This window comes from Anas platyrhynchos, chromosome 5, assembly GCF_047663525.1.
Source record: "Anas platyrhynchos isolate ZD024472 breed Pekin duck chromosome 5, IASCAAS_PekinDuck_T2T, whole genome shotgun sequence".
NCBI classification, from domain to species: domain Eukaryota; kingdom Metazoa; phylum Chordata; class Aves; order Anseriformes; family Anatidae; genus Anas; species Anas platyrhynchos.
This window is the reverse complement of record NC_092591.1, coordinates 8,715,319-8,735,095: the sequence shown is the minus strand read 5'-3', so window position 1 is coordinate 8,735,095 and position 19,777 is coordinate 8,715,319.

The window sequence follows — 19,777 nt, the reverse complement described above, 5'->3', positions numbered from 1 at the left end:
ATCCTCTCCTCTCCTCTCCTCTCCTCTCCTCTCCTCTCCTCTCCTCTCCTCTCCTCTCCTCTCCTCTCCTCTCCTCTCCTCTCCTCTCCTCTCCTCTCCTCTCCTCTCCTCTCCTCTCCTCTCCTCTCCTCTCCTCTCCTCTCCTCTCCTCTCCTCTCCTCTCCTCTCCTCTCCTCTCCTCTCCTCTCCTCTCCTCTCCTCTCCTCTCCTCTCCTCTCCTCTCCTCCTGGAAATGGTAAGGAAAGATGACAGACACAGTTGCTGGGCTCAGGACAAGCAACACGGGTCCCAGATCCCCACTTTTACAGAAGGGTGCATTTGCGTTCAAATACGAGCATGGCACAACGTGGGCCAGCAATCTCAATGACCACCACATCAGTCATAGAAGGCAAAAAAAGTATTACTGCTCGCAATATTGATATATCGTTCAGGCAGCAGTCTTTCCACCAGCCAATCTCAAAATACCCCAAAGAGGGATCAATAACTTTTTTTTTATAGATGTAGAAACCACGTCACAGAGCCGTGACCTTGTCACCATCATCCAGCTGGCTGGCGGCAGAGCCAGCAGCAGAATTAAATTCACAACCCGTGTTTTAATCAGCCTAAAACAAACTCAGCTTTGCCATTTTGGCTCTTCATAATGCCATTCTAAAGTCTGGCAGAGAAAGGCGCATGTATCCTCCACTCACCTCCCCTGGGTTTGGGGCCTATGGAGTGTAAATGCAACGGCAGAGCGAGAGCAATAAAGATTTGTATCAATGGGGGACCTCCCACTGCACAAGGAATGTATTTAGTTTGACCTTCAAAAGTAAGCAATTTGCCAAATGTCAGCCCGAGCCTTTTAGGGGTATCTGTGCTTCTTTCAAGGAGATGGTCTGCATATGAGAGCCAGAATCTTTTGGGATGTGAAAATTACAACAGTCTCTTGTTCTTTTTTTTTTTTTTTTTTTGTTATTAGGCATCAGAGTAAATAAGCATAAGCCCTACATGGAGCATCTTGTTGGGGCATACACTGTATATGCTCCAGGGCGCAAATATTTTACACACCCTCCCCTTTGATTTTTTTTTTTAATGGAATATGCAAATCGTGCATGTTTCAGCTGGGATCGTCTGCCTTTGATCTGACTGCTTTCCATCCTGGAATTTCTCGCAGCGGGGAGACCGAACCCAGGCATGCAGTGAAAGGGAATTTCACCCCGCACTTTCCCTAAACTCGTCAGGGGCCCGGCAACCTCCCTGCGAGGACTTTGGCTGATGGCAGCACTTCTGGAATACAGTCCCTAGGAAGGAAGAGCTGGAGAGTGCCTGCCTGGGGCGTGCGAAGGATAGGCAGAACAGGTTGGGTGCCTCCCTGCGAGGATTCGCCCCTGAAGGGGATGGTTAGGTGAGAGAAAGTCAAAATCTCCTTTGAACCACGATGCCCATCCTCAGCATGAGAGGGTGGAGGTACCGATAGCCGTGATGGATGCATTGCATGCAGCAGCATCCCTGGCAGCACCTCCTGCCTCACCCTGCACCCGTTGGCCATGCAAGGACTCAAAAATAACCCTGAATGCAAACTGGGAGGACCTTTTGTGGGCACCTCAGATGTCCCATTAAGGCCAGGAGATGCTCCATCCCCAAGGAAGTCACAGGAAAATGGCTTTAAATAAATGCAGCAGGGGGGAAGTGGCAACGAGAGCCACCTGCAGCCAGCGAGGCTGGGGCAGGCACGGAGGAAGAGGTCAGCTGAAACAACAAGCGGTGCCTAGGCTACGCTGCCAAAACAGCTCACGCCAGGGCTTGAATTACCTCCGCCTTTGTGCAAACAGCCCGCATGGCTGCCGTGATCCGCTCCCTGTCTGCGATGAAGCAGATAGGGACGGGAGGAAAGCCGGGCGGGGAGAGAAGGCAGCATATGGTGACACGCTTGGGTTTGTGGCATGAAATGGGCTCCTGCTCCCGCTGGATCCTCTGGCTCCAGGGACAGCAAAAGACAAATTTGGGGGACCTGAGGAGTTGTTTGTTTTTTGGTTTTTTTTTTTTTGGCACATGGGGAAATGAGCTGTCTATCAGGCATGTATTGATGGGCAGGAACACAGCCTGTGTGCCAGGCTGTGCTGCAGCAAACCAAGCACGAGGGGAGTTTGCATATTCAGAGAGAACAATTTGAGCTGCCTGGAGAAAATCGTACCAACGCTAGGGAAACGAGGCAGGCAGGGAGGGTGTCCTGGCAGAATCTGGAAAGTATTCCTGTTTATTTCTGCTCGCCTCTGGGGGAGAGGGCAGCACAATGAATCATTCCAGCCGCACAAAGAGCAGAACTCGGAGTTTACCTGAGCGAGAAGAAAGCTTCTCCAAGGCTCAGAAATGCCTCCTGACTTGTCCTCTTCCATTTGTGCACCTCTGCATTTCCAGGAGCACAAGCAGAAAGAAAGCAGCCCTGAAAGAAGACCATCAGCAGGGCCTTTGTTTTCTACCTATTTTCTACTCTGTTTTTTCCTACCAGCCCCTTGCCCAGTGATGGAGCCACTTGCCTCCAGCCATGGACTTGGTCCATCCACCACCGATGCAAGCCGGTGTACGTGGAGCCCTGGCAGACCCCATTGTGCTCCCCGGTGCCTCTCCCCTGCACATTGCCCTTTGGGGCGAGCCCAGGACACTGCCAGGGGTCAGCTGGGGGGGAGCCAAGAGTTTGGCCGGCAGAGTCATGGGGCTTATCAATGGGCTCTTGTTCGGCTCGGGATTCCTGAGCTCCTGAGTCACGTCTTTGCAGGTAACTATAAATCACCCTGCAGAGCCTTCTGCACAGCCCGGGGTTTTGCAACACTTGGCCCTCTGCAATTTTGCCTCCTCTGCAAATAACAGGAGTGGCCATTTCTGCTCTGCCCGAGCCAGGCTGTCTGGTTACGGGCTCTGGGTTCACAGGGGGTTTGTTGGTCCCACTGGGCTAGTTCTGCCAAAATTATTGTATTTCATTAAATAGAAATATAGAAATATATTAAATGCTAGAAATGCTAGAAATACACTAAGATCCTCTGTGCTCGTGTTTCTCCTTATAAGGAATTGTTGCTACTGGGCTGGAAAGTTGGCCAAAACATCCATAAAAGCGTCTGCAAACAGGCTCAGGAAAAGCATAGGGGTTGGCAGCTCCAGCACAGGACCCCACTGCTGGGTGGCATTTCCCCACAGGTGAGCTCAGGGCCATTTCCCAGTGTTGCTGTGGCAGTCAGCAGCTGGGCAGAGGCAGGAGACATCAAATCATAGAATGGCTTGGGTTGGAAGAGACCCTAAAATCACCTAGTTCCACCCCCCTGCCATGGACACATCTGGTGTCCACCTTCCCTCCCCACCCCAAATCCTGTTCACCTCCACGGGTGACGGGGTCCCAGAGGACAGACCCTGCACCCACTTCACCCACTGCTGAAGAATTTCACTCCTTGCAGTTTCACGGTGCAGCAGATTGTCTGGGTGCAGGATGCACCTGCATGGTCAGAGGTGGGGCATGGGTTGGCATGAGCTGATGGCTTAGGCACGCTGTGCCTGCGGTGGCTCATTCAAAAATACAAAAAAAGCACATTATTGCACCAAGCCGTCAGCATGGCTGTCACACCATTGTCTAAAGTCCAGTCAGCTCTGTCCACGAAAGCAGCTGCTGAGGCTGTTCAGGGTTGGATTTTTGACTTTTCCACTTTTCGGGCTCACTTGCCCTCTCGCTGGTGCCTTTCCCTCTCTCGGCGCTTACTTAATAATGCATGACCAGGAGCACGGTAGGGCAGCGCGTCTCCCCGGCCGGGCTCGGGTTACTGCCGCCCGGGAATTCGACAGATGGGAGCGCTGGGATTCTTTCCATGGCCCCCGGCCTCCCCGGGCTCTCAGGATAGCAGAAGATTATCAGGGGCACATCCCAGCACAGTCGCCAGCCTGGGAGAGGAGAACCTGCAGTGAGAGCTGGGGGGTGGTAGGAGTCATTATTTTAATGAAACTATTGACGATGAGATGATGGGAAGGCAGGGCATTCATAATCGTGTGGCTAAGAGGATTGGTTTGGCTTCTTTAAACTGATTTCACTTTCAACATCATGGCCCAACTAATTACAGAGAAATGGAGTGGCTTCTTGTGAAGTGTATTCTGTTTTCTGCAGTGGTACTGAGGGAAATGCAGCAAGAACTGCTAGGAACGTGGTCCCCTCGCCCCCATGCAATGCTCATGTGTTCTCTCTCATATTTTTTCTGCTCCAAGGGAGTCAGAAGAAGATGTCAAAACAGGTGCTTCCTCTGACCCACCGCTGGGTCCAGACAATGTGCAAATACACTGGATCATTTTGCACAGCCTGAATGATGCTCACACAAAGAAGCTGGGGCAGATGATGGTGCTCAGGGTCCTGAGCACCACAAATGACAGCTCATTGGAACAGGTCTGTGTTCAGTGGCTGTTTTCTTCTTCTTAGGGCTCTGTATATTCTCTACGCTGAGAAATGTGGATGAGAGCAACAGGGTCAGGAGATTCAGGGATTTCAGGCTCAGGTGTCAGCCCTCCTGGTGTGCATATAGGTGAAGCAGTCCCAAACAGTGGTCTGGGAGCCATGCTCACAGCTGCTTGTTCCAGCAAGGGCTGCCTGTGCTGTAGCAAAAACGTTTGTTCATTTTTGGGTATGAAATCTCGCCAAAGTCGAAGCTGGCTATACCTAACAGGTATGGCAGAGCAAGGTGGAGGAGTCTCACAGAAAATGGCATTGTTGTCAGAAAGGATTGCCTAGAATATGAAAACATTGGTCTGGCCAAAATTGTGGAGTTTTGGGGACCACTTTCACGCCTCTACAGATGCTTCGCATAGAGAATACATCGAATAGGAACCTAATAGCTAATGCCAGCTAACATCAGCGTGCACACAGAAACCCACAGCAGTGCCCTGCACATCTGCACCCAGAGAGGGGGCGGCTCAGAAAGGGACATGACTACATCATGGAGCATCAGGCAGGTGTCTTTATCCCTTGGTGAGGCCGCTCTGCAGGCTCTGTCAATCCCGGGTGACAAGATGCCTAGATGGAAGCCAGCATTTGCTCCCTGTCTCAGTTTGCCTGCTCCAGCCTTGCATGGAAGCTTAAAGCACCATGAGACAGCTCCCGCACCAAAGTATGTCCCCGCTTGGCTGACGCAATCCAGGCCAGAGACAAGGGGACTTAAGACAGCTCATGAAAAAAATGCCATTAGGCTCACCTTTAAACCTTGCCTTCAGGCTCTCAGGCTTAAAAATAACACCCACCGTTGGCCATGTATGTTTAGCTCACTGGGGGCTTTCTTTCCTGCAGGAATGCAAGGATTAGATGGTCTTCTCCGTTTGTGCGGTGACTCCACCAGTGCCCTGCAAAGCGATCATGTTCTCCTCTCCTAAAGCCTAGGCTGGATTGGCAGCAGCGGTGCAACAGCAGATGCATGAATGAGATTCCAGTGTGTGCGTCCTGTCCGGGCGGGAAGGAGGGGACAGCTCTGCAGGACAGGCTCCCTGTGAGCAGGAGCAGGACCTCTGAGTTGTGGGGACCCCAAGAAAAACACGGGTGGCCACCCACTTGGCATCACAGGCAATGAAGCCCCCTGACCACAGTGCCATGATTTCTGAAGGTCAAATCCAGCTGCCAGGCTGAAAGCAGTGACAAGCTGCCTGTGGGTTTCAGTGGAGAAAAGTGGCTGTGAGAGGCAGCAGGGAGCAGCTGCAGAAGGATGCTAATCAAGCCAGCAAGTTGCAGAATGAGGTCTTAGACCCCTCCACCAAGTTCCTTGGCTGCTGTTAGCTCCTTCTGGTCTCTCTGGTGTACACCTCAGAGTCTGGAGAGATGTTGTTACCCAGGACTTTGAAAAGAAAGGATGTTTCCTGATCTCACTGGTACTTTTTTTTTTTTTTTAAGAATTAAGCAGCTTTTTGGCCAAGCAACAATTCAGGGGCAGTGGGTACAATAGGAACAAAAAAGAAGGTTTACTAAATCAAACCTAGAATTAGTATCTGCAGTCAATAAACCTGAGAGCAGGCTTACTCCTGAGAATAAACCTGAAATGTAGGCTTTGCATTGCTGCAGAAGACAAATATGGCACAGGCAGAAAGCCTCATGTCTCCACCCCTCAGGGGAAGGATGAGGGATGGAGCAGTGCCCCAGAGCAAGCCTGCTACACCCAGAGACTGTCTTACAGATAAAGGGAGACAAACCTTGTTCAGAAGGAATTTCCTTAGCAGGATCAGTGATGTTGGACTGGGTATTGCTGAGCGTTTGCTCAGCATTACAAGCTCCCTACCCTGCTGCAGGAGCAGCCTGGCTGGCCAGACAGAGGGATGCGGCAGCAGACAGCACTGGGCTCCGGTCTGTGTGCCTCAGGATATGATTCACAGAGGCACTGGGCTTCCCCAGAGCTGGGGAAGTGGTTTCAGCCCAGATAATGCAACACCTCCTCATCCGTCACAGCACCTCGGGACGTCTGAGAGCTGTGGTGCCTGCCAGAGGCTGCGGGGATTGCCATGACTTTCCCCTTCAGACAGCCTCCAGCTTTCCTGGTGCCTCCTCTTCAGGTCACTTCACCTGATTCAGGGTGCATTGAGATAGGGGATCTTCCTCCAAAGCTGCTTCAGCTTTTTATGATCTTTACAGAGCAATTTGTTAAGTGTAGGACATAGTACAGGACATCAGGGCAGTGGTCCTTAAAATACTCCTGTTAGAGAAGGAGCATTTGCAAAGGTGAACTTGAAGTAAGATGAACATTTAGCTCAGGTGCCAAATGTCAGTCTGAAAAAGTGCTTGGTGGTGAAATAAAAGTGGGCAAACACTCTTGTGATGGCTGGTTTAAGAAAGGGAATATTGCCTTTGGTCTAACTGTAAAAATGTGGAGCAGCCAGAGACACACTGTGCTGCTGGGAGAGAAAAGTGGTGGGTGATCATTCACACCAATCTAGTAATCCTGGAAATAATTTGAACCAAAGTAGCAGAGGAAAACAGAGTCCAAAAAATAAAGGTAGCAATGAACCTGTAGATATCTCTGATATTTATTGTCCCATATGAGCAGAAATACTGCAGTGAATGGGGATCAGGAGATGAGGGAGCAGATTCCTTAGGGAAACAGAAATCAGTACCAGTGCCTGAGTGTATCGCTAATGGGTTTTATTTCCATGCACCTCTCATCTCCTGGATCTGAGCTGGCCAAATGACACATCATTTTCTTGCCTGCTGCTCTGCAGCACTGATGTCCAACCACTGCAGCTCAGGTGCAAATGCCCGAGATGCTCACCAGAGCAGTTTCTCTCCAGGTGAGGCACTCTCCCTGCCTTGTGGGTTAGAAACTAGCCTGAAGAAATTATAGCAAAGCCTCCTGGTGATCCCATTTGATTTAAGCAAATGAACTCTTAACTGGAGAAAGAAAAAGAAGTGCTATTTTTTTTTCTGATGAACTCTGATTTGCACTAGAGTTCTAGCCAGTGGTACATATTGAAATGTCTCTGGGGAGATGCTGGGGTGGCACTGAGAAGCTGTTGGAGGACAAACTGGCTGTCTCAATGCAAATGAGCCCTCAGAGATAGCTGGGAAGTCCTTTCTTGTGGCTTTTGCTAAACACCGTGGTCGAACAGGCCGTTATTTGCCCCTTTGTGCTGACTGTACACGCTGCATGCACGCCCTGGGGTGATGTTATGCCCTTTGTCCAGGCTGCAGGTTAGGCACTAAAATTAAATGAGCACAGAAGCAGTGAGCTTGCAAAAACAAGAGGTTCAGCTGCTGGCCAGGGATGTCAGGCAAGGGGGCTGCAGTGGTGGCCCTGGGCATTCATGGTGGAGTTGGGACAAGCTGGTGGAGCAGAGGACATCCCCCTTGCTGGGAGCCTCCACTCCCCTGTAGCATCCAACTGCAAATTGCAGCTGGGCAAAGAGACTCTGTTCCTCTGTACCTTTTTTGTCATATTTCCAGCACTGGTTCACATCCCATTCCCTTTTCACTCCACCTTTGCACTCCTCCCTGCCCACCCCTCCTAGCCCGATGCAGTCAGGGTTCTCTGCCCCACCAGGGCAGATTTCCTGAGGAAATCTCTCAGCTCGAGCCTGAGCCAGCCCCTGGCAGGGAACAAGGGTGCACAGGGATGTTTATTTCCCCGGGGCAGCAGCGCTTGCGGCACTGTTTTGCTCCTGCATGTCCGTGCATTCCCGCCAGGGATAACAGTATTGTCTCAAGGAGCGGCAGGCGTAGGTACGGGATCAGGAAACTTGTTTGGTCATGCCAGGATCGCAGCAGGAGCTCTCTTATCTGCCCTTATCACACAGTGCTGCAGCACAGCTCCCCTACCACGGCCCTACACAAGACCCCAAAAGCATGGGGCCAGAGGCTCAGGTGCAGCTGCGCTACCCTGGCCACTGTCCCTGCAGTGCTGCCAGCCATACAAGGCTTCCTCAGGGACCCCAAAAAAGTGTGGAGGGAGGGGAGAGAGTGCGAGAGGAAACCTGCCCACCGGTGCATTTGTTCTGACTTTCTCCCTGGCTGACCCTGGCTGGGGCCAGCTTCTCCCTCTCAAGCAGCATTAGTGCAGCCAGCCACGTCACAAACCCCAATAAAAAGGATTTTGGCTACCCATGAGCCTGTAAAGAGAGCATAGAGGGCAGTCTGTTTTAGTCAATGGCATCTAGGAGAAAAAAATTAGCCTAGACTTATTAGCCTAGACTGATTTGAATGAATTGCTGTACAAGACAGAAGCACACTGGGCTGGTTAATGCACACCCTGCTCAGCAGTTGCTCATCTCCTGGTGCTCCTGAATGGCCGGGGCTCGGATGCAGCCCCTGCTCCAGAGGGGTTTCTTCAATACCAGGGAGCTGTGAAAATGTATGCACTGCGACGTGCCCTGGGCCAGCCTGCTGCCCAAGTCTGTTAAATGTTAAAAAAAAATCTGGAGAGCCCGAAAATACAGACCTTGGAAAGTTTTGGGCCAGGTCCCATTCTGGGCATACGGACCCTGGGCTGTTGCTGCCACAACACCAGCGCTCTCTTCCTCATTTTGGTGCCCTGGGGGCTGCTCTGGCTAACAGCATTTTTACCAACTCCCCCAAATCCAAGAACAAACAGAGCTTTTCCATCAAACACTGCTGTGATTTATTGCAGAATAACGTACTGACAGGGGTGGAGGAATGGGACAGTGTGGGGGTCACTGTGTGCTGGGACAAGAGGTGTCAGTGCAGAGCCAGGGCATCGACATGGCACAGATGCAAGGTGTAAGCTTCAGCACTGCAGGCTGCTGACTTTAGGGAATTATTTGTGCTTGTAGGATTGTAAGATTTAACCCAGTGCAATCAAAATATTGCAGAGAAAGGGGCAAAGACAATCATGGAAAGGCTTTTCCTTCATGCTTTTCCCCAGTGCTGGGCAAGGAGCTTTATTAGCTAAGCAGCATCTCACAGGCGTCACCCGCATGCAGGGCAGCACCGGCACCTACAGAGACTTCTTGTATATGATTTCATAATAAATCACAACAGATCTCACCCCGATGGAAACACTCTGTTTGTTTTTGGATTTAGGGGGAAAGCACGCCGGGGGCTGGAGGGGCTGGGACTGAATGTGTTTGCACATTCCCTGCCCGTGTGGGATTGAACCCCTGTCAGCCCAGTGATGGATGCACTGCTGAGCCAGTGTATCTGATCACCACAATCATTAACCAAATTGTTCGAGGGTCAGGGGTCGGGGGGCCAAACACCACTTCTGCTCCCGGTTTTACAAGGTCCCTTTGTCGCATTGTGCACGAGCGTAAGCCCAGTGCCCACAGAGCCTGGCCAGCACGACCACGCCACTGGGGGACGCGGCAAGCAAATGACAAGAACAAGGATGGGGAAAGAAAAAAAACACACAGATGTGGACTTTTTCCCCCTGCAGATTTCTCAAAGTGTTAAAAAAAATAATCAGCTGCATGTTGGGATGCTCCTGTTCATCTTGAAAGGCACACCACAGCAGAAAGGAAAGGATGTGTCCAACCCCTGGCTCTCACCGAGGGTCTTGTGCTTGCCGTGCTGCTGAACCATGTTTGATGCATCACTGATGCATCTAAGAGGGGATTTAGGGACTTAAAAATTTGCCTGGGGGCATCAACACATGCTTTGTGGACTGCGATCCCTGAGGAGGTATCAGGCTGTCAAAAAGAGGGAAGGAGGAATCAGCTCATGTTGGGGCAGAGGGGAGGGAACAGGCTGCAACTGCAGCAGGAGGTTTGGATGGGGAGCAAAAGCTCTGGGATGAAATTCCCAAGCAGAGACGTGCACTGCCCAGCAGCTTTGGGAAAGGCACCGGAGGAAGTGCAGGGAGAAAACGTGTGATACAAAGTACGTTCGCTTCAGTGACCGAAAATACTTCTGCTCATTCTTCAGTGTCACAAGAAGACATTTTTGACATAGCTTATTTAGACAGCTGCTTGCAAATATTCAGGTTGAGTCCTTTCCTGTCAGAAGAAGAACGTGAAAAAGAAAAAGAAAGTGCTGTTGTTTCAAAAAATCGAAACTTTCTGTGGGAACATACAGCTTTCAGCCAAAAGTCACTTTGCAAGAGGCTACACTGGCACTCTCCTGCCAAGGGCAAGATATTCTCTTGGCCTTTTCTAAGAGCCTGTATGACTTTTTTTTTTTTTTTTCCAAAACAACTTGTCATTAATTTTTAATGCATATTCTATTACAAAGAGCACTGCGGTTTCAAAGGTACTGAGACTAGAATAAGGAACATTGATTTTACTGATGAAGAATGTTCTTCTGACTTCCAACATCCCCCTTGATCCTTTGGAAGGTGATTTCAAACTTTTTTTTTTCTTATTTATTTCTTTACTTATTTATTTTCTGTTTGGAACTAATATCTCAAACTCAGAGAAGTTTTGAAATCACATAAATCCCCCCCCAAAGGAAATCCTCATCCCATGAAGCTTTACTCATTTCCCCTGCAGACCTGAGTAATGAACGAGGGAGGAGGCTCTCTGCAGAGGGGACAGCAGCCCAGGAGCTGTGCAGGCCCTGCACGCAGTGCAGTTCAGATTAGAGGGGACCCAAATTCCTGGGCTGTGGAGCACTTCCTGAACACGTTCTTTCAACCTGCACAACCAAAATTTGAGGGCTGTGGGCACGGTGGTCTCTCCCCATGGCTGTCTACAGCCCCAAATGTAAGCCCAGACTTTAGGAGCAAGCCTGGGGGCACCCAAGCGGGTGCTCTCAGAAGGTTTCATTGACTCTCCAGCAGGTATCTTGGCTGGACACAGGCAGAAGGAAGAAGATGCACTAAAGAATGGCCTCATGCAGTAGATTTTTTTGTAAATTTTCCTTCTTCTTGGATGAGATCCTGTGCGAAGAACCCTTTGGGTTGGTTTACTCGATGGAAGATTTACAGCTGGATGGTGTCCCAGTCCCGTTGCAGATGTGTGGGCTCCAGACACTCTGCACCTGACTCCCCATTTGGGAAAACACCTTGAGATCACTTGGGAAATTTGGCTTCTCAAGGTTTCCAAACAGTGGCTGACTCAGGGGTGTGCAGAAACTGCTGCCATAAACTCGGTTTGCAAGACGACTGCACACATCAACTCTGACACAAGACCTGATTAATGCCTTCTAGGCCATTGCTGGAGTGTTTGCTGAATCACTGCACTCCTCTGCCTCAGATGGCTCTCTTTTATTATTTATCAGTCATAAGGAAGACAAGTGTCTCGTGTTTGCAAGCCATGGGCTGCACTGAGGTATTCAATTAGCATTGCAAGAGGAGGCTGCATCACTTGGTCTCCTGCCCAGATCAAAAGCAACAAGTACCAAATATTCCTTCTCCTGAGGACTGAATGATTTACAGCAGGGTAGCAGGAAGGTGGGAGTAGTCCTGGGGTATGTGAGGACTTCACGTTTTGAAGGGGAATTTTGTTGATAACCAAACAGACCCCATGCTGGGGCTCCTTTTAGTGATATTATTGTGTAGATAGGTGGATGAAATGGCAAATTGCTCATCTCTGGAGTCAGCCAGCTGTAAGCAAATGATTCTTAAATTGTCATCTGAGATGCAACACTGCACAGAGGGCAAGAAAACGCTTACTTCCAGCCGAGCTAATAATTCCCAGCAAGGAATTTTTGTCTGGTGAACTTGAGCAAGATCTTTGTGAGTGGCTTCTGAATTTCTTGGAATTATTGATGGCTTGGGTTTTTCTCTGCAGGTTGTGGGTGGGGTGTTTTTTGGGGGGTGGATTTTGCTCACGGTAGGAACTTAGGTGATTTTTGATGGGAAATGCAATGAAGTGGCATATGTTTCTGCCAATGTGAGATTCTGTTCCTGCTTTGCCCTGGGAGGGAAGGAGAATGGTGACCATCTGTGTTGCAGGCTTCATGGAGAGGGAAGGTTGCACAGGAGGCTTTCTTTGGGTGCTGAGCTAAAGAAAGTGCTGTGAAAAGGATATCCCTTTCTCCAGTGAGCTGCTCTGGCAAAGTCCTACCTCCTGAGCTTCTTCACTCCAGGCTCAGCCCTTGGGGACAGCTCCAGAGCAGTCATTTTGCTGTGGTTTGAGCCCTCCTAGTCAGCAAAGCACTGCAAAAAGCTTCTTTTCAGCCATAGCTCTCCCCTGTGCTCACAGCTGGGCATGGGCTCAAGGGCACTGCTGAGTGAGGGTGGGCTGAGCACTTCCCCACATACTTCGGGGCCTAAAAAAAAACAACTTTCATGAATTGTCCAGATTTCAGATGGTGCTCCATTTTTCCATGTGGGCTTTATGGTTTTTTTTTGTTTGTTTGTTTGTTTGTTTGTTTTTTGTTTGGTTTTTTTTCTTCTCCTTTTCCTTTTTAAGGGCATCTAAAAAGCCACTGTGCTAATGACTGGAGCCTGCATTTGAGTCAGTGTGTGCTCCTCCAGCACATGGCACACCCCGTGTCCCTGACTGCTCCTGGTAGTTCTACCACCAGACTTGTCCCAGCTGGCCAGGGATGCAGGTCAGGAGGAATGCCATCCCCCATCCCCATGGTGGACCAGGCCCTGAGCTCTTTCTCTGCCCCCATGCTGTGTTTTCATCACCATTATCAAGACGTGCCATCTCTGAACACCATTTGGATATTTTGTCAGGCTTCATGTCAATAGGAGGTTGTTTTTTCCATCTTCTAAATGTTTTCTGATGTTGAGTACCTGGGATATACTCTACCCAGCATGGAGGTAAGAAGCACAGCAGCAATACAAGGAGGAGGAGGAAGGGTCACCTCAGAGGCAGTTTGTTAAGAAGCTGAGCCTCTCTTTAATTTCAGTAAGAACTGAGAGATAACTTGATTATGCCATACACATTAGTGCTAATAGGATCTTTAGCAAAGGCATAAGTGGTCCGAGACCACTTAAGGGTCAAGCCTATTTGAACCATAAGGAAAGAACAAACCTGAACAATGATGGCAACCAGTTATCATCGCAAAGAGAAGCAGGTACTCCATCTCCTTGTCTGCCAAACAATTTGATCCCTAGTGAAACAACCTCTGGAACTCAAGTTATTGAGCTGAGTGATCGAATATCTGGGCTAATCCAGATTTAGCAATTCCTTCTGGCCATTAAAGTTATGACCCTCCTGGTTCTCACAGTCTGCCGGTGGGAAAGGGCTGAATTTGGTAAACTCAGACAAGAATGCGGTGTGCTATATTTATACAAATCAGCACAGCATTCGCCTTGTAGGGAGCAGCCCTGTCCTGCGGGGCAGCAGTCACTCATCGAAGGGCAGCAGCAGGTCTGGGTTGGGCTGGAAGCCATCCACAGCCATCCCAGGGCAGCGCACACACTGCTGTGAACAGCTCTAATGATGGTCTGCTTCATCCTACATTAATGTAGAAGCAGCTTTCTGAACATCCAGGGACCTGTGAGCTTTATCAGCCAACTGCCATAATAACAACAACAAAATAATAAAATAATAAAAACAAACAAATAAATAAATAAAATAGGTTAAAATGCTATGAGAAATGTAAGCTTTGTAACTCCCCAAACTTTCCTTCCAGGGCTTGGATAGTGCAAGCCAGAGCACAATTTCCAGCTTTTGCCTTGGAGACAGTTTCACAGAACCCCCTGCCACCACCACTCTGTTCCCTCCTGCAGCGCTGTCAGGGAAGCAGAACCCCAAAGCTGTCTTGGGCACTTGTTTCTTGCAGGGCTCGTGGTCTTAACCAGGACTCCTATGAAAGGATTTTGAGCACGGACCCTTAGGTGGGGAGCAGCGTGAAGCCCATCAGGAACAGCCAGAGCAGCAGCATCACTATGGCAATGGAGATAAGGAGCAGCCCTCACGCCACAGCTGATGAGTGAAATGTTTTCTGACCCTTTCAATACCGTGAAGTGTTTTCCTTCTTGACTCAAATTAGAAGTAGCACAACTTAAAAACAATTAATGTCCCCTTGGAAAAAAAAAAAAAAAAGAAGTGATTTTTCCTTCTATTTTTAAGCCTTGCTTCACCACAATGGCTCCAATATTTCACTCCTGACTCAAAGGCGAAGGCAGAGTGAGCAGGATATGCTGTAGGGTATCTCTCCTGCCACACCATTCGTGTTATTCCTCAGTTCCTCTCCGCCGGGTTGATCTTGGCAGCAGATCACACGCCGGTGCAGCACAATGTAAACTGCAGCCATTGTTGCTCCGTCCCGCGCTCCTCATCGCTGCGACAACATTTCCCCAAACGCCTCCCGGTGAATTGTTGCCGTGCCCCGTCCCATTTCCCACCCCCCCCAAGCCCATTAGGCTGTCGCAGCTCAGCTATTCATCGAGCCCCCCTCGGAGGCACCGCAATACGGCGGTTTCCCTTTGTGGGCTGACGTTAGCAGGGCTTTGACAAATGGCCTCGGTGCCAGCAGTTGCTGCAGGGCCGCCCGAACGCTTCGTGTCTTGTGTGGGCAGAAAAGGCTGGTGGGGAAACAGGGAGAGGCCAAAATGGCTTCAAGCTGCCTTGTGCCCTCCTGTCACACGGTGAGGGCCCAGCAGCAGGCCCGGCTGAGGCCCCTGGGGAGGTGATCTCCATACATATAATGTATTGAACGTGTGTGGGCTCACTCCTTCGACAACAAAGGACGTGCCAACCGTGCTGAACCTGAGCTAAGCCACCTGGCTTCCCGTGGGTGGCTGCCACCATGGATCAGCAAAAGGATGCCCCAGCAGGCCCCGGCACATGCCAGCCTGGGCCAGACCACGGACAGAGCCAGCCCTGTCCCCACAGAAGTCCCCTGGCCATGCTCAGCCAGGCCGGGCCCTGGTGGTGGCGGAGGACGCTGCCCAAGATGGGCTGGGAGCGGTGATAAAAGTGACATCCGTGGGAGTTCGCCGCTGGCTTCAGTGAAAGGGGATCAAGCCTTCTGTCACTTGGCAACCCGCTTTATCGACGTGAACTTGTATCTCTCTCTGGTGCTGTTTTTCCAAGGGCTATTCATGGTTCAAAGCCGTAGACAATGCCGCTCCTTTCTTCACTCACCGCCACCTAGTTATCTCTGGCAGAGTGTGACTCTGGAGAGAGGCAATTTGAGAGAGGAAATACACTGGTGATGGAAATAGTACGGAAGATACAACAAGGACTTGGCTTTCTTGTTTATATCTTACTCGAGATTATGTTTCCTGACTGCATCCCCAAATTCATTTGAATTGTTCTAAAATTCTTCTGAAAGGCACAACAACAAAAAATTACACACATTGCAGAAAATCATGAATGATTCTGGTGATTTCCAAGGTGTGAAAGCAGGAAAGGGAGTCAGCGCTTGGCCCTTGGCTAAAGTATGAAATGCAGGGAAAGTCCAGGAGTATGGGAGAAAGAGACACCTACGTGGGAAAACTTTTATCAGCATCCCAGCTCATAGCCATTGGAAAAAACATTTTGATCTCTGCAAACTCTGAATGTCATAAAAATGCAGTGTATGGACAGAAAAATATTACTATGGGAAATACTACAGATAAGATTGTGGTAGGATGCACTTAGTAAGGAGAAGTGCAGGTGTGGGTGTGCTCCTTCTCCCTGGAAGTCTGCTGGGTCAGTTCACCTTTATGGCAAGGAAGTTTGGTCATCCTGGGCTTACCTGGTGTTTTCTAAGTAAATCTGATTGTCCAATTGACCCAATTTTCTGAAAAGTGTGCACATAGAGATCAAGTACTATGCTTGTAATGAATAAGGAAAAAAAAGAGTATCAAAGAAAAAAAAAAAAGAATAGAAATAAAACAATAGGAAAGTTGTAAAAACAATAAATTTAGGAAACAAACAAATGAAACAAATGAGATTTTTCCCCAGTTGGCTGACCTGCAACTGTTCAGGACACTGACCACAAAGTGGCACTGGGATGCCAGCTTCTCCCCTCTGCAGGTCTGGGGCTGCCTGCATGGTAGAGATAGCACCTCTGAAGAGTCTCGCACTGCTGGAATACCCAAACTGAAACTTTCTATCAACTTCAATACACCCCAGCTTGATCACAAAACATTTTCCTGTGTGATTTATGAGAAATAAACAGCTGCAGTTTAAATAAACGTTTGCAGGCCTCTGGCTATACCAACAGAAAAAAAAAAAAAAAAAAAAAAAAAAAAAAAGGACAGCAAATATTAGCAACAGATTTTTAACAGGTGGGGGGAATTATCATCTGTATCTCAGAAAAAACAAAGCAGGCACTCCTAAATCACCAGCGCTGACTTAAACACAAAATTTTAAATACATACAGTATGTGAGCAGCAAATGGTTTCTAACTGATGAAAGCTTGTAAACAAGCAGCAGCTTTCATCTGCAGCATCATGCACAGTACGCGCTCTGTGCTGGGGGCTGGATCCTGCTGCTAAAGCTCAGGCCTGGGAATGGAGACATCTCCGTAACAAATCTCAAGGCAGAAGCATCCTGGAGCAAGGAAGAAAAGCAAACACGGACCCACACTTTCACAGAATCACAGAATCACAGAATTTCTAGGTTGGAAGAGACCTCAAGATCATCGAGTCCAACCTCTGACCTAACGCTAACAGTCCCCACTAAACCATATCCCTAAGCTCTACATCTAAACGTCTTTGGAGGGTCTGAATGAGATATGAGAGCAGTGCCAAGCCAAGGAGCCAGGCACATGGGGATCCTGGGGTTTCCCACCATGAGAACTAGAGCCATGTGGTCCAGAGGCAGCTTTGGAGCAGTTAACCGGCAGGGAGAGAGTGGCTTTGTAAAACCATCTTCAAGAGACGTCATTTGCCCTGAAGCAAGAAAGTTGATGGCCCTTTCCAGCTCCTGCGTGTGGGCATCTCATCATCCTTGTCTCTCTTCATCTCCTGTTTTGGGAGAAGACTTGCCTCAACATCCAGCCTCTATCAAGCACCGTGAAGAAGTATCTGAGGAGCAATCTGGGCAAGTGGGAGTAGCAGAAAGGAGGGAATGTGGCTGGAAACAAGCCTCTGAAAGATAGGCAGGGGCATGGTCAGGACAGAAAGGTCTGTTGCAGCAAAGCATGCAAAGTTACTGCTCAACTTGTGATGCAAGAGCAGAGGAGATAGAGCATGTCCGGAAATGTCTCAGTAGTGCAGATACAATCAGGGCTGAAACACACAGACCATGCCAAGGAAGTAACCTTGAATGTCTGCTGGTATTTTTCTCTGGAAAGCAACAACAGGATATTACAAGGGGACCAAATTTTGGACATGCTTCCCAGTGCTTACCTAGATTCTCAAATTATTTGCCCTGGAATGGAGCAAAAGAGGCAGAAATATGCCCTGTTCCAGATCAGGGATCCTTAAGAGGTGGTGTCCCGTGGGGCTGTCACAGCTGGCTGGGCACCTGGACAGTGGGATGGTGGCTCTCAGAGCACGTTCTCAGTGTTTGCACTGCTCCCTTTGCACCCAGGTCTGTGGTGGCTGAGCATGAAGAGCATCTCCCTACTCGAGAGAGTGGCTGCGGTGGCAGAGCTGTGCACACATTGAGCACCCGCCACTGGGGAAAAGTAGCCCGTCCTCATTCAGATTTTATTTCCAGAAGTTTTCATTGCTCTCTGCTCCAATACATAATTAATCACTCAGATAAGCTGAACCAAAAGCCAGGAAATCAAAGCAGCCCAAGTTTTGAAAACACTTTGCCCACAAACCCCGGTTTAGCACCATACCCTCCAGCAGGAGAAACACAAACCCCAGCAGAATATAGCACCCTGCAGCTCCCAACCCAAGTACCCAAATTTAGGCATGTAGATGGAGCAGCTTAGCTCTGAGGATTGCTGGGACCCATATAGACCACCAGAGAGTCAATGGGAGCAGCAGGTGCTTGGAAACACTGCAAATCAAAGCGCTCATTTAGGGGACTAAATATAGAGGAAAATTTAAACACCCGGGCTGGAAAATGTTGGCCATGTCATCCCTCCGCTGCATTTCACCGCGGGACCCGCGCACGCAGGCTGCTCCCACGCGATGCCCCTAGAAGGTGCTGGGTCTCCATTCCCACCGCAGGGCTGCTCATTAGCAGGTTTTTATCCATGGTGACACAGTGCAAAGTAGGTTCTCCTCCCGGCTTTTCTAGAGGATATGGCTGCACTTGAGATAACCTCGTGGGTTTATCGGTACTGAAAGCGATGTCAGCGGGCTGTCAGAGCACCTCCCAGCCAAGCGTCCCTGGCGCCTCGGGGCTGCATGCAAACACTGTCCCTGTGCCACCGCGTTTGCAGCCAGGAACCCTGCAGCTGCCCTCCGGGGTGCAGGAAGACCAGGCCCTCACCATTCAACTCACCCAAACATTTCCAGCAAGGTCTTATTCTGCCTCCCATCGAAATGCTACTGCACCTCTCCATTTGCCTTTTGGGGAATGGGGGTTTGATGGTGCTGCAGTGGTTGAGCTCTTGGTGTCCTACAGAGAGGTCAGCCCTGCCCAGGGGTCTTTCAGCCAGGACATCACCTTGGCGAGAGCAAAGGCTGGCCGGCACATCACCTGTGTAGTCTGGCTTGGTGTTTCTGCACCAAATGGCCTTTCTCATGCCCCCTTATACCGCTTCATAAGTAATGCATGGAGGATTTGGGACTGTAGCCCAGCCACATAGACATACATCAGCAAAGGGACCACCAAAGAAGGAAGAGCTGGATAAACCACATGGCAAAAGGAGAAATGGATGCAAACTGTCCCACAGTTTTCTAAACCATGGCGAGGTCAGTTCTGGGACTGCTTCTAACGAGGGTACAAAAGGGTGGATGATCTCCCCTCTCTCCAACAGCTATCATATACTACTTAAGAAGATTTATAGCATCGTGTTTCTGCCCAGGGTGGGGCATGTGGTGACAGCCACCCACCCCTTCTTCCTTCTCACTGAGATCATGCATTTTGCCTCTCCTAGAACAGCAAACCACAAAGGCAGTTGGTGGAGCATGGCTCCATGTGAATGGGGCCATTTTGGGCATGTGGTGGTGAATGCAGGGCTGTAGACACCCCACTTTTCAGGAGTGCTTTATTGGCTGTTTAAATGTTGAATGAATAAACCAATGCCATGCTCTGCCTTTCCAGCATGGAGATTTTCCTCTACTTCCACTGTCTCATTTCTGTGCTAATTCTGCAAGTGCAAAGGACTGTACTGACTGGCCTCGCACAAGTACTGCATCTTTGTTCAGCTGCTGGGAGCCTTTTTTGCTTTCCCACTCCATCACATGCAAGGAAGTCGGGGAAAGCCATCCAGATGCAAGAAGCAGAGTGGAGACAAGGAAATGCAGATTGCTAGTAAGGGAAATCAACAAATTGCTGAGCTCCGAAAACATCATCTGCACTGTCAGTGGAGGCCAAAAAGTAAACACCTGTGATTTTTAAGAAAAGATTTGAATAAAGTGGAGAACTGCATCGATCTGCTATGGCTGTT